Source organism: Apteryx mantelli, chromosome 3 (assembly GCF_036417845.1).
Source record: "Apteryx mantelli isolate bAptMan1 chromosome 3, bAptMan1.hap1, whole genome shotgun sequence".
Taxonomy (NCBI): domain Eukaryota; kingdom Metazoa; phylum Chordata; class Aves; order Apterygiformes; family Apterygidae; genus Apteryx; species Apteryx mantelli.
The window spans coordinates 33,357,667-33,369,851 of NC_089980.1; the positions used below are offsets into that span (position 1 = coordinate 33,357,667).

At 37.4% G+C, this 12,185-nt stretch overlaps 1 pseudogene; it reads left to right on the forward strand.

The window, feature by feature from the left end:
• The first annotated feature begins 3,573 nt into the window (after positions 1–3,573).
• LOC106490436 (spermatogenesis-associated protein 7 homolog) overlaps positions 3,574–12,185 on the forward strand; it is a 40,880-nt pseudogene continuing 32,268 nt past the window's right edge.

A 12,185-nucleotide genomic window follows, 5' to 3' on the forward strand; every position in this document is an offset into this window, starting at 1 on the left:
ATGGTTTCCTTGTTATTTGTCTTCTGTTCTTATTTTTCTGCCTATACAGATATCCAAACTATAACATCTCCCTTTTACATCAAAGGAATTGGATAAAGGACTGCCCTGATCTTTCTTCCTTTCATCTGTGTCTCCTTGCTTCTCCATGTTTTCTCTGTAGCTACAAGTGGATACCACCCAGTGATAGCAAACGCATTTGAAAAGAAATACCTTTGCTCCACTGAGGGGCCTTACAACTGACAAGCACACTGCTAAAATTGGATCCTGCTGATCAGTGGGAGTATGGCCTGGGTATGGGTTCATACATATCTTCATATGGGCTCTCCAGGGTATCACTTATGTAACTGGAACAGTTGCTTATTTTGCCTCAAGTTCTTAATAGTTAATTGTACAGTCAAAGATACCAGATAATTAAATACCACAAAGTACAAGCATCTGACTGTTCGTGTAATACAAGTATGGCAGGTTTTAGTAGAGTTAGTCCAATAACAGAATTTCTGTTCCATAGTAAGGTCCAAAATTAAGGAAAAGAAATAATGCCACATTAGAATGCGTGTTAGAACCCTTCATGTATAGGGAAAGAAATGGTAAAAGGTTTTTAAATCATCAAAATGGTGCTTTTTTCCCCCTTTTCTAATAAGTTGAATCTGGAGGATCTGTGTCTTAGGTTCTTAAATCCCAGAGCTTTCACATTTTTTAGCCATTCTTATCGGAGTAAATCCCAGGAAACCCCAAGCTGAGCAGGGTCCCCCAGGGTTTCTAGGCTTTGAGTTTCAGGGCACCTAGGGCTAAGCCAACTTCAGAGGTTTTATGTTATCTGCTGCTCAACTGGGAGGCAAAATGTGACTTTTAGCTTCCAGGTTCTCAACAGAGAGAGGATGGCCCTGCTATTTTCATGAAGCAGGCTGGCCTGGAAGCGACAGGCCCTGGCGTTGCTGCAGTCCCATGCGGAAGGGCGGGCTACACTATGGGACTGCTTTGGAGCCGGGTGTCCTGGGAGCCTATGCTCTCCAGCAGCCTGCCAGGTGAACTGGCAGGATTGTTTGCCTGTGCTTTGTCTGCATTTTGATGAAACACATCTGTTTGAGAAATGTTCCTATTTTGACAAACTGACAAAACATGCCCCAAAAGTCCTCTTGTGCTGGGAAATTTCCAACCAGTTTGAAAGTGCTGCACAAGCAACAGTAGAGTTTGGTTAGCTTTAATGTTTTGGATTATGTCTGTGTATGCTGCCTCTGTATCTGGTACTTGACTAGGGACTTAGGCTCTTGCAGTTATTCACATATCGACCCAGAGTGATTCCAGTCCACCAGGAAATTAATGTGGATTTTAGTATGCTGACAAATACTGTATATCTAATAATCAGTCCTGAGTGCCAAATACTGCATGTACATCTCAGGTGCTATAGTTCTGTATTCCTGTAAATGAAGATCCACTCTTTTCTACCCAAGCTTATTCTATCAATAGAAAAAATATAAATTCCATTGCTAAATATGTATTATTGGATCTGTTTCTGTTTCAGAGCTATATTAAACTTTGCACATTTCCAGCAATAGGAACAGCCTAGTATGAGGCTAATTTGTAACCACAGTGTAGTATGCACTGATAAATCTTTTAAGTGTGAATATGTGAAACAGGATACTCTGTCACTAGTGAATAGTACAAGAGACTAGGCTGATGGTGAAACCAGATTAAAAATTACATTTGTCACTATCTTTTGCATTGAAAGCTAAATACTGCAACACACATGGTACTGTAAGTTCCTGCTGATGCTAATATATATCCTGCTGATGTTTGAGAGCTGATGCTGCTCTGCAGCTTAAGGGAGGCAAGGACCAAGCTACAGAATCAAACCCCTTATCCTTGGAGAATGATCTTCTCACAGCAGCAGCTGCTTAGACGTATGTTTTTTTCTATTTCATTGTACATCATTCAAAATATTCAGAAAGAGTCTGTCTCATCTCTTCTGTGAATGCCATTAGCAATGTCATGTTGTACCTGTGCATTATTATTATATAGAATGTTAAAAGAGTGCATCTTCTTTCTGTAACTTCTGTTCGGCACTTTTTCTGTCACCTTTTTAGGTTTGCTGTGTTTTATATTTAACAGAAACAATTCCCTGTGTAGCATTTCAGTATCTACCTGTCAGCTATAAAAAAGACCCTATTTTTCTTCCATGTAATTTATAGGCTGAATTTCCAGTTAAAAGAACTGTGCATTGATGTGAAATAGCAAAGTATCACAATTATTGATTGAATTGTTTTGTTATAATCCAGTAAAATTGAGGAAGTTTGGCATAGATGTGAGCAATTGCTACGGAATTTGTGTAGGGAGAGAGGTTCAGGTATTATAGAAATGCAGAAAACACAAAGAAACCAGAGTATGTTGACAACAAACCACATCATCAAATAAAAATGAGCCTCTGCTAGATCTGGGACACGTTATCCCCTTATCTAACGACTGCAAAGATCAAGGCTTCGTAGTTTGGTTTCCAGATGGGTAGGTTAGTTATTGAGTATGCGATATAGATTCTCTAGTGTGCCTTATGCAGGTACACTAATTAAGAGAGGTAGTCATTAACTGTAGCAGATTCAGGGAAGTCCTCCTTTCTGAAATTATCACAAAACACAGCAACTTCTGTTACCACACTTGAGTTTAAGTCAAGACAAGGCAGAAGCTCTGCTCTTTCACAGTTTGTTACAGTTCAAATGAAAAGCTTCAGAAAAATTAACAGCATTCCTTCAAAAGCTATATATTATTTGTTTTCATTCTAACAAAAGACAAGAACAGTAGCATCTGAATAGCTGCTGAATTATTTAGCAATGGTATGAAAATATGGTTTTACAATGTGTGTGTAAAGTCAACAGGATATAAGCTTATGCTAAGGAGCATTGTCAAATTATTGCTTTTAAGAGACTACCATTCTGATTTAGAGACTGTACATCAGACACTGTTGTTTCACTGTCAGAAACTGTTATGGAAAAGGATGTTCTAATATCATTCGAGGCCTGATCTTGAAGTTAATTGGAGTATTGCTAGTGGCATCACCTTGGATAGGCTCTGACTCTGTTTGGTGTTGTATCCCCACAATGAATCATTGAAACTAGAATACAAAAGGTTTTATTAATATCTATCTCACTGGTTTTCAAGAGTGCCTCTTGCCAAAATCATTTCCTTTTTGTATGGCTTTCTAAGGGAAACATACCATTCCTAAAAGCTCTTAGGACTTGTTAAGTCACAAATGATTGCAACTACTGAAACTAGACAGTGTTTCTTCTCATGAGAAAGAAAATATTGCATATTAGATTTTTAAAATAAAGATATATGAAGGAAAAATGTCCTGTGGTTTTAAGCATTGGTCTGGTACTCAGGAAATCTAGTATTCATTTCTCTGCCACTAACTTTCTTGATCTTGTTACAATGAACAATTTGCTTAATTCTTTTTCAACCTCTAAAATGAAGATAATGCTTTTTCCCCGCCTACTGTTTATCTGGGTTGCCTACTTAAACTGTAAACTCTTTGACTGACTGTTTATTTATACAGAGCCTGGGACAGTGAGCTGATTGAGACCTCAGGAAGTCACCAGAGTTCAAACAGCAACAGCAACATGATTGCATGAGTAAGTATATTAAATGCACACACAGATGACTAGTTACTTAAAGGTCTGCTGTTATTGTGACTGTATTTAATCATAACAATTGTTTATTGCCTAAGTCATGTATTACACATTGCATGCAGATACTAAATTAAATATATTAGGGTCAAACAATTACAATTTTTGATATATGTTTGTTCCATTTTCATCTAGTCCTCACTCAGAGCAGTTTCCCATGATGTGTTTCCACTTGAAATCATGGTGTAGTAATTGTTGAGCAAAGACGGTAGGATTGGACACAAGAAGATTCAGAATTTCCCTCCGTTCCAAAATTGCACATTATTAAGAGTTTTCTTCGGTATGATATCCTTATATGTCATGTCTTTCACAGATAGTTGACATAAAAAATACAAGGCAAAAGAAGTGAAGATTTAGCCAGAGATATTGTATTTCAAAAGAAATTAAAAAGTCCAAATGATTATTAGTAATATACAGTGACATGCAACTAAAATTTTAGGTTTTTAAGCCTTAAGCCAGTATATGAAGGTATGGTCTGGTTGTTCTACTAATTTCCAAAAAAAGGAATAAAAATATATAAGGAATATATCTAAATTAAAAAATCAAATGTTTTGGTGTGTTACCTTGGAGCTGAGAGAGGTAACTTCCTGTGTCTATATCCTGTTGTGACTACAAAGGGATGTTTTCGTAAGATAAAAAAAAAAAAGCTGACCTTTTGATGATTCTATTAACTTAGGGACACATGACAATTAGAAATATGAGCACAGAGGAAAAGCAATAAAATTTGCTCATTTATTTCAAAGTGTGTTTGTTTTAAGCCTGTGGTTTAAGGTGGCAGAATTTGATCTAAAAAAGTACTTCTCATAGCCTTTCTAGCTTTTGTTTTCTGAGAACACTATTATGATATTCTCTGCATCTTTTATCCTTAAGAAGGCTGTCCAAGACAGGTGATTTTGCCTAAAACTAAGTTACCAATGGTGGGGCCTGAACTTCAGAAAAGATTGAGAATGCACCCACTGAAAAAACGGTTCTTTTTCAGTTGTCACCAAATCGAGATCTGAAACCCATAGTCACTTTCTAAAGTTTTGCCCTGTAAGTTTTGGTTATAGCTGTATAACACAAGGTTAGTGAAGTTGCGGCAATGCCTCTGAAAGCCAAGAGTTGCCTTCAAATGTGTGTGTGAGAACAAAAGTAAGGATTACAAGAGTCAAGACTCTTCTGTACTCTCCACAGAGCCAGCAGATAGATTAATCATACTTCCTAATACTTCCTTAATATGTAACCAAGACATTTTCTTTCCCTACCAAGGGTAGCCATGATAGCCATGGTGCCTACATATTCCATGATGGGGCCTTTCAGAGGACACTTGAGTCTCAAAAGTAGCCGTAAGTATTCAGATTATTACTTGAGAGGTGCCTGCATGCTCCAGTGTTGGAATCACAGCTTAAATTTTACGCATTTATTACAGATACAAATTTTATCATTGAAACAATATAAAGCAGATAAGTGCTTATAATACCTGTTACTGCAAAAAATCTCATCTGCTTAATTCAGGCAACCAGCTTTCCTGTTCAGGATCTTTGCCAAGCAGCTGTAGAAGAACCACTAAGAAGTTGTTCTGCTGCCTGAAACTTCCCTTCTCAGAAATGCTGTTCCACCATGCCTTCTCCAGTTCCATATAGTTTCAGTCCTTGCTTAGAAGCAGGCAGAAAAACTCCCTCATTTTTGTCCTTTTTGTACAAAGTCCAGGCACAGTCAGAGGCATTTCACTCTCTGAGTGTAAAGTGCTGCATTTCAAGACCCACAGGGTGTTATCCTACCTTCCTCCTCTCCTCACCATGTCAGAGGATCTCAGAAGGACAGAGACAAGGACAGCTACTGTGTTCCCACCACAGCAGTCTTTTGTGCTGGTTACCTGTATAAAGTGATATATATGTATTCTCTGAAGGCAACAGGAACAGAGACACACCTCTGTTAGATGCTCAAAGCAGAAGCCAAAGCTCAATGCCTGCCAGTGCTTCCTCTAGCTGAAAATATGGAGAAATACTTACCCGTAGGAGAGCAGCTTGGGATAATTATGCAGCTGAACGAACCAAAAAAGAGGATCTACAACACATTTGTCAGGCATTGACTAGGCCACTCCACTAAGAGATTGTCTCATTGGTTCTGTTTATTATCTGTACTGAAGCGAGCACCTGGGACCATAGCCATGGGCAAATGTTGTACCTTACTAAGCATGAAACACACAGAGTGAAGAGGTGGTCCCTCTCCCCTCCAAATTTAGACTCTAAACACAAGATGGATACAAACAAACAGATGCAGGACCATAACTGTGAACTACTGCTTACAATACTAGATAGCTGTTTCCTTGCTTTGCTAGAGGATATTTCCCTTCTATCAATTTACAAAAGGCAAAGCCAAGCACATTGCAGAGCTGGTTTCCATTTACTAGTAATGTGACAGGTGGATAAGAATTTCATATTTTCAAGCTTCTGAGGCTCACAGTAGATGAGGTGTTGATTATCACTAAACATAATTTTTATATGTTGATTATATAAACATGTAATTTTGTCCACCATGTTGTGAAATTTCCACTTCTAGGAATAAGCAGTTGGTAATGGTATGAAGATAAGCTATTTGCAGTATAGCAACACTGCAGTTACAGTTGTCTTTTAAAAAGTAAACTAGTTGACATGTTCTTGACTTGTATAAGAAGCCAGAAGTAGTGGCTTTCAAGTAACAGTCTGGTGAGGAGCAAAGTCACCTCTTGTGTTTTTCAAAGCATATTCTTGTTTTTCAGCTACATGGAAAAGACATGTTTTATCACTGTTGTTGTGTATCAGTCAAACTTTAATACTGCTACTACTGGATTTATGATATGAGATTATATCTCTGGACATGATATATCCTCCAGACATGATTTTCAGAAATAATCTGTTGCAATTCAATCAGTGGAAACTAGGTAAATTAGTTGTCACACAACTATACATTCAAGACTATAATAAATTACTGGGAAGTCATTACAAAATAGGAAATAAAAAGAGTCAGTGTTGAGAGAGTTGTCATTGTTCTTTATAGCTCATTCGTGGATCTGTGTTTCCTGGAGATATCTCCTGGTGTGTAAAAGCAAGATGTAGAAGCAAGATGTAAACAACATCTTGAAGATACAATAGTACTCAAAGTTATAGAAAGATTTAGCAGAGCAGGAAGCTTTCTATTAGAATTCCTGTAGGTAAATCTGCACTCACACAGAAAATGTTGAAATTCTTAAATGTTGAAAGCCTTGAGTAAAGCAACTAGCTGAATGTTACATATAAGTCAGTCCTATATTGGACACCAGAAAATTTAGAAGTTTGATTCTGTTCAAACGTGAGCTTGAGAAATCTGCTTATCTGTATAGCACACAAAAGGGCTGTTTCAATTTGAACTGACATATCTTTGACCCATATGGTTTCAGCAAAGCCTCATACAGGGCTAGTAAAATTCCTAGGGTATTTCTACGAGTTTCCCTCATTTTAACATGTTATGCAAAGATGTAAAATAAAATGAACATCTGTTAAAAAGTGGGAACTTGTCAGTGAGCTCAAATAAGACCACTCTCTCTACAGTCTTTTTTGTGGTATTTAGATGACCCCCTTATTTTAATGTTTTTTATCCTCACAACATCTCCTTTGAGATACAGATGTGTTCTTATGTCCTGTTTTCAGAGGAGAGATTGAGACTCAGAAAGAGGCTAAATAACTTGCCAAGGATCAACAGAAAGTCTCTGGCAAAGAAAAGAGCTTGTTTTTTCTTTCTTACATAGGAATAACTACAATGTAGTCTATTGCACAATGTTAGTAATTTTCTGGACCCAAGATAGAGTTATATTTTATGAAAGACAAAAAATTAAATTAAACTACTACTGCCTTGTATATCTTCAGCATTTCAAATTCAGGGCTGTAATTCATTTTGAGAAGAATGTTCTTTTTATAAATGGATTTTCCATCCAGTTTTAATCCTCTGACGTTGTTTGGATTATCACATTGTTCTGTCATGCTCTCTTTTTCACTGCATATATTGAAATCAGCCTGTCATTGCAGATCAGGGAAGGATTTGGGGCATTTCCCAAAATATTATTTTCTTCTTCTGAGAGACAAGACTCTCTAATTGTTGTGATTTAGGGCATTGCTGTTATTTGAACTCAGCAGAGCTGCCACACTTTGCACCAACTAGGGATGTTGCTGGATATTTACTAAAGAGCTTGGTCCGGTTACTTCTGCCAGCTGGAGTTTACAGAAGAATTGGCAAAACTCATGAAAAAAAAGTTTTTGAAGTTTTGGGAGATAAATAACTACCCCTGGTCTCAAGCACATAAAATCTTTTAAACAGAATAGAACTATTTTAACTATTTGATTTCTTTTGTATGGTACTGACATTTGTGAGTGGTTTTACTGATTGAAATTGGACTCATCATAAATGCTCATAATTATAAAGTTTATGAGCTTTATATTTGTCTGCTTCAAATATCAGATCCCATTATCGTACCTGTACTACTCATGCTAAATTTCATAGTGACAAAAGAGAAATGCAGTTTGGTCAGAATTTTGCACTTTCTCCATTGTTTTATAACAAACAGTCATTATTTCTGTTGATGACTCTGCACGTGTTTGCATGGTGGTGTAAGCGCTCTGGCTGTGCTTACATGTTCCATGAACAGTCAGAACTGATGGTCCAGGAGGTGAGTTAACACCATCTTTCTGCAGCTGATCATGCAGGGATGTGATGTTGCACCTGGACAGCCTGTTGAAAGCCGGTCTTCATGCTGATGCCCTTCCAGGAGACCTTTAGCTACTTGCAGGAACACGTTGCTACCTAATACTAAACAAAGCAAAGCAATGTGGCATTAGGTCTTTTGTGCCACTCCTTCTTACTGTGCTTGTCCAAAGGATGACACAATAAATTGAATGCAGTCACACTCTCTGGCAGTGAAAAATAGTTTGTAGCACTTTCCCACTTGGTAGGCAAGAGATTTAGACAAGAAAAAACAACACAGCAAGAAAGCAGCCGAACCAAGGTTAGAAGTAATAATTCCCAGCCTCTCAGTCCAATGCCTCCTCTTCTTTCAAAATTCAATATAGAGTTTGAAACTAAGGCATTAACTAAAATTGTATGTTGGGGACATGAAGGATGAAACAATCAGTCATTTACTTCATTCTGTCACAAAGCCAAATCTTAATAAGATGGACTGACTTTCTCAGTGTAAGGACTGTCCTACCTGTGAGGATGAAAGGCCAAAAGCAAGTTAGATTCTAGTCTCCATTATTCTGTTTATTTTTTAATATTATTTGCTAACTTTCCATCTACAAATCCTGTCTGATGATTCAAGAAGGAATCCAGAAATGATATTTTTGTTCAGAAACAGGTTGAAATAGAATGATGTATCTCAGCCTCACTACCAGTTTAAATTTTAAAAGAAATAAATGCCTATGTTTTTCTTGATTTATTTGCTGGATTAATGAGCTCTCTGAACTCATATAAAGACAATTCAGTCAGATATAGAGACAAATTTCTCGCAATTTTCAAAGACTTGTAGGTCACAGATTTAGAGGAGTGTTATATTCAGCTTGTGCGTAATACATTTCTGTTCTACATTCTAGCTTCTTTTCTGGACCCAGTTCCGTCTTTGTTTATATTCAGTCCATTTTTTTTCATGATAGAGTGGTAGAAATAGGTCTGGTGTTACTAAGCTGTAAGATATTCATATACAGTTTTTACCTAGTTCTATCATACTTTTTGAAAGAAATGAAAGAACACTGACTTCATTTTACTGCAAGCAGGAGAGGATAAATATTAGATGTTTTTAGAGCCATTATTGCCTGTGACATTTCTTGTCCATTGAATGAAATAAGTTTTTTCCCCTCTTGCAGCTTTTTCTCCTGGATCTTCCTGCAAACTCTCAAATCAATACATCATTCAAGATCACATGGCTGCTCATTACAAGCAACTGATGTCTGCCAAAGGTATGTAAAATCTTTAATGATGACAATATCCATGTAGCTGGTAGATGAAATCATAGTCCAAGGTACATTGGTTGCCCTCACTTTTGGCTGGCTGCTGAATTTCTTCTCCTTTCTTTCCCCGCTCTCCTGCTCATTAACTCAACAGGTGTAGCAGAATTTAAAATTGAAGCATAATATAGTATGTTCTAAAAGAGGAAGTATGTAGAACACTTGATTGGAACTGTAACCTTGTCTTGGGAAAAGCAATCCTAGCTGTTGAGAGACATAAAGCCTACAGGGTCAAACTGTTCCACAGAATGATATATTCCTGTCAGGAAGGGAAATACTAATTAATTCCTTGCCTTATTTTATTAATGGTTTCCTGGTGTTTAGATGTGTATGACATTTGACTAATAAGAAAGGTAAAATTAGAGCTAGCCCAGGCGTGTGTTTAATAGGGAGAACCCTGTGGAAGAATAGAAGTGAGGGTACTGCTTTAGAAATCTGGAATGTTAAAGGAATGGTACTAAATAACCTAGAGGAAAATTCCCTTAGCATGCAAACTCAAAGTGATTTTTGAAAGACATCTTCAAACACTGTCTCTTCTGTAAATAGCTGCAAACTGCTAGGAAGAGAACTTGTGATTAAGAAATTTCCTCTACCCATTCTCCAGTCTTGTCTGGAGCTATGTAAAGTTCCTGATGCTTCGGGTGCAGATGGAAAAAACTGGAGTGAATGGCCATAGCCATAGTTACGTTACAGCAAGTCCTTGGGCTCCCAGGCTTCCTAAACAAACAATTCACTGATAACATGCAGTGAGCCTTATAATAGCACATACCTGTTGAACAATAGATCAAGTTGCTGCTGCTACCATCTTTTCCCAGGAGCCCAATCCTTTCAGCACTTTCTAGTGCCAAGTGCTCTATCTTAAACTACCTGGCTCAAATCCAGTGCATCATTTTATCATGGTATCAGAATCACCATTTAAAAGTTGCATGCTGCTTGCTGTAGTTCATTACCATCCCACTCATTTTGGGGCTTGTGGCTGGATTGCTGGTGTATACAGTTGTACTTAAGTGACTTCTGCTCTTGCATGACTAATGTCCCAGAAACAGTGAACACTTAGGACTGTAGAACTCAAATCCTAGTGCTTTGCTCTTAAATATACAGATACAATATATAAATATAGTCGATATAAATATAATTGAAGCTTGTTTTATTATCAACTGGTGAAGCCAGGCATCTTGGTTTAGCGATGTCTGAGAGTGACTTCCAAAAGTAAAAGGAAGAAAAAAACTCAAAGATGTTTTTTAATCTTTTTATCTATTATATTTTAAAGATCAAAAGAAAATATACAGAAGAAATTCTTGGCATAAAAGGAGCCAAGTGCTTTGTTTCTGAGAAGGTTTCAATTTTCTTTTTTCAAATGTCAGTCTTTCTTGTCTGTAGCAGAATTCAGTCAAGCTGGAAAGATTTTCTCAGAGTGGTTGTTAATGAAAATTTCCAATAGCTAAAATTTCTAATTCTCAGGTGTTTCACTGTCTGAAGTAATAGTTCTCAAAAATTAGATTTGGAGTATATTAGAGCAGGAACTTGTAATATTAGAACACATACTCTACTTATTATAATGCTTCATCATTCCTTACAGGTTTTCCTTGCGGGGCTAAACTTTCAGTGAAATGTTAAAAGCTGTAATACTGCAAGGATATCCTCTTGTAAAGTGAAAGTTTAACACAGATGTTCTACTCATCATATAAAATACTCACACAGATATTTTTGTGATACCAGTTCTCAAGGGCCCACTTCCAAGGGATGATAAAATGTCCAGGTTCTCTTCTGTATGTCTTGATGCTCAGAAGAGTGGAGTTGCCACATGCTCCAAAAATCCTTGGAGGAGATAATAGGATTTTGTGCCTCTGAAAAATCTAATCAGGCTTGTCTAAAGGCCTTCTCCAGTAGCCTTCTAAACATTCTCAAATCTTTTTGAAATACAATCTATTCGGCCTCACTCCAGTCAGCAGCTAGAAGGCAAATACCCCTGCAAGTCTGAAACATCATTTGGAGCACTTGCACAAGCTCAGATTTGCTGTGACATCTAGCAGTAGTCACCCAATGTCTTGGATGAATATGTAGCCAGGGCCCTTCAAATGGAACTGGAATATTGAACTTCCCCTAAGTGATTACTTTTTCCTCAACAGTCAAAAATAGTATTTCCCCACATACTGCAGCTATACTCAGGTATACTGAATCACGCATACAGCTCCATCAAGGTCCATACCATCTTCTGTATGGACTTACTGAAGGGTGTGCAGCAGTAGAGTGATGGGGCTTGGTTCCTTGAAGCTCATCTGATTTAACCTTTTAAAATGAAAAATGAATTACCAAATAGCAGAAAATGCAGTGTGCAAAACTGCCTATGTAATCATATAATCAAAAAACTTGTATTGCTAGAAAGGTGATAAAGAACTGATGACCTTGAGCTTAGGGACAACCTGAATCTCCCAGTTACAGCACATCTTTACTGTTTCCCCTGACTGATAGCTGCTGTACCATTCAGCCCTGAAATACAAACTTTCTGGGTAGCAATAGA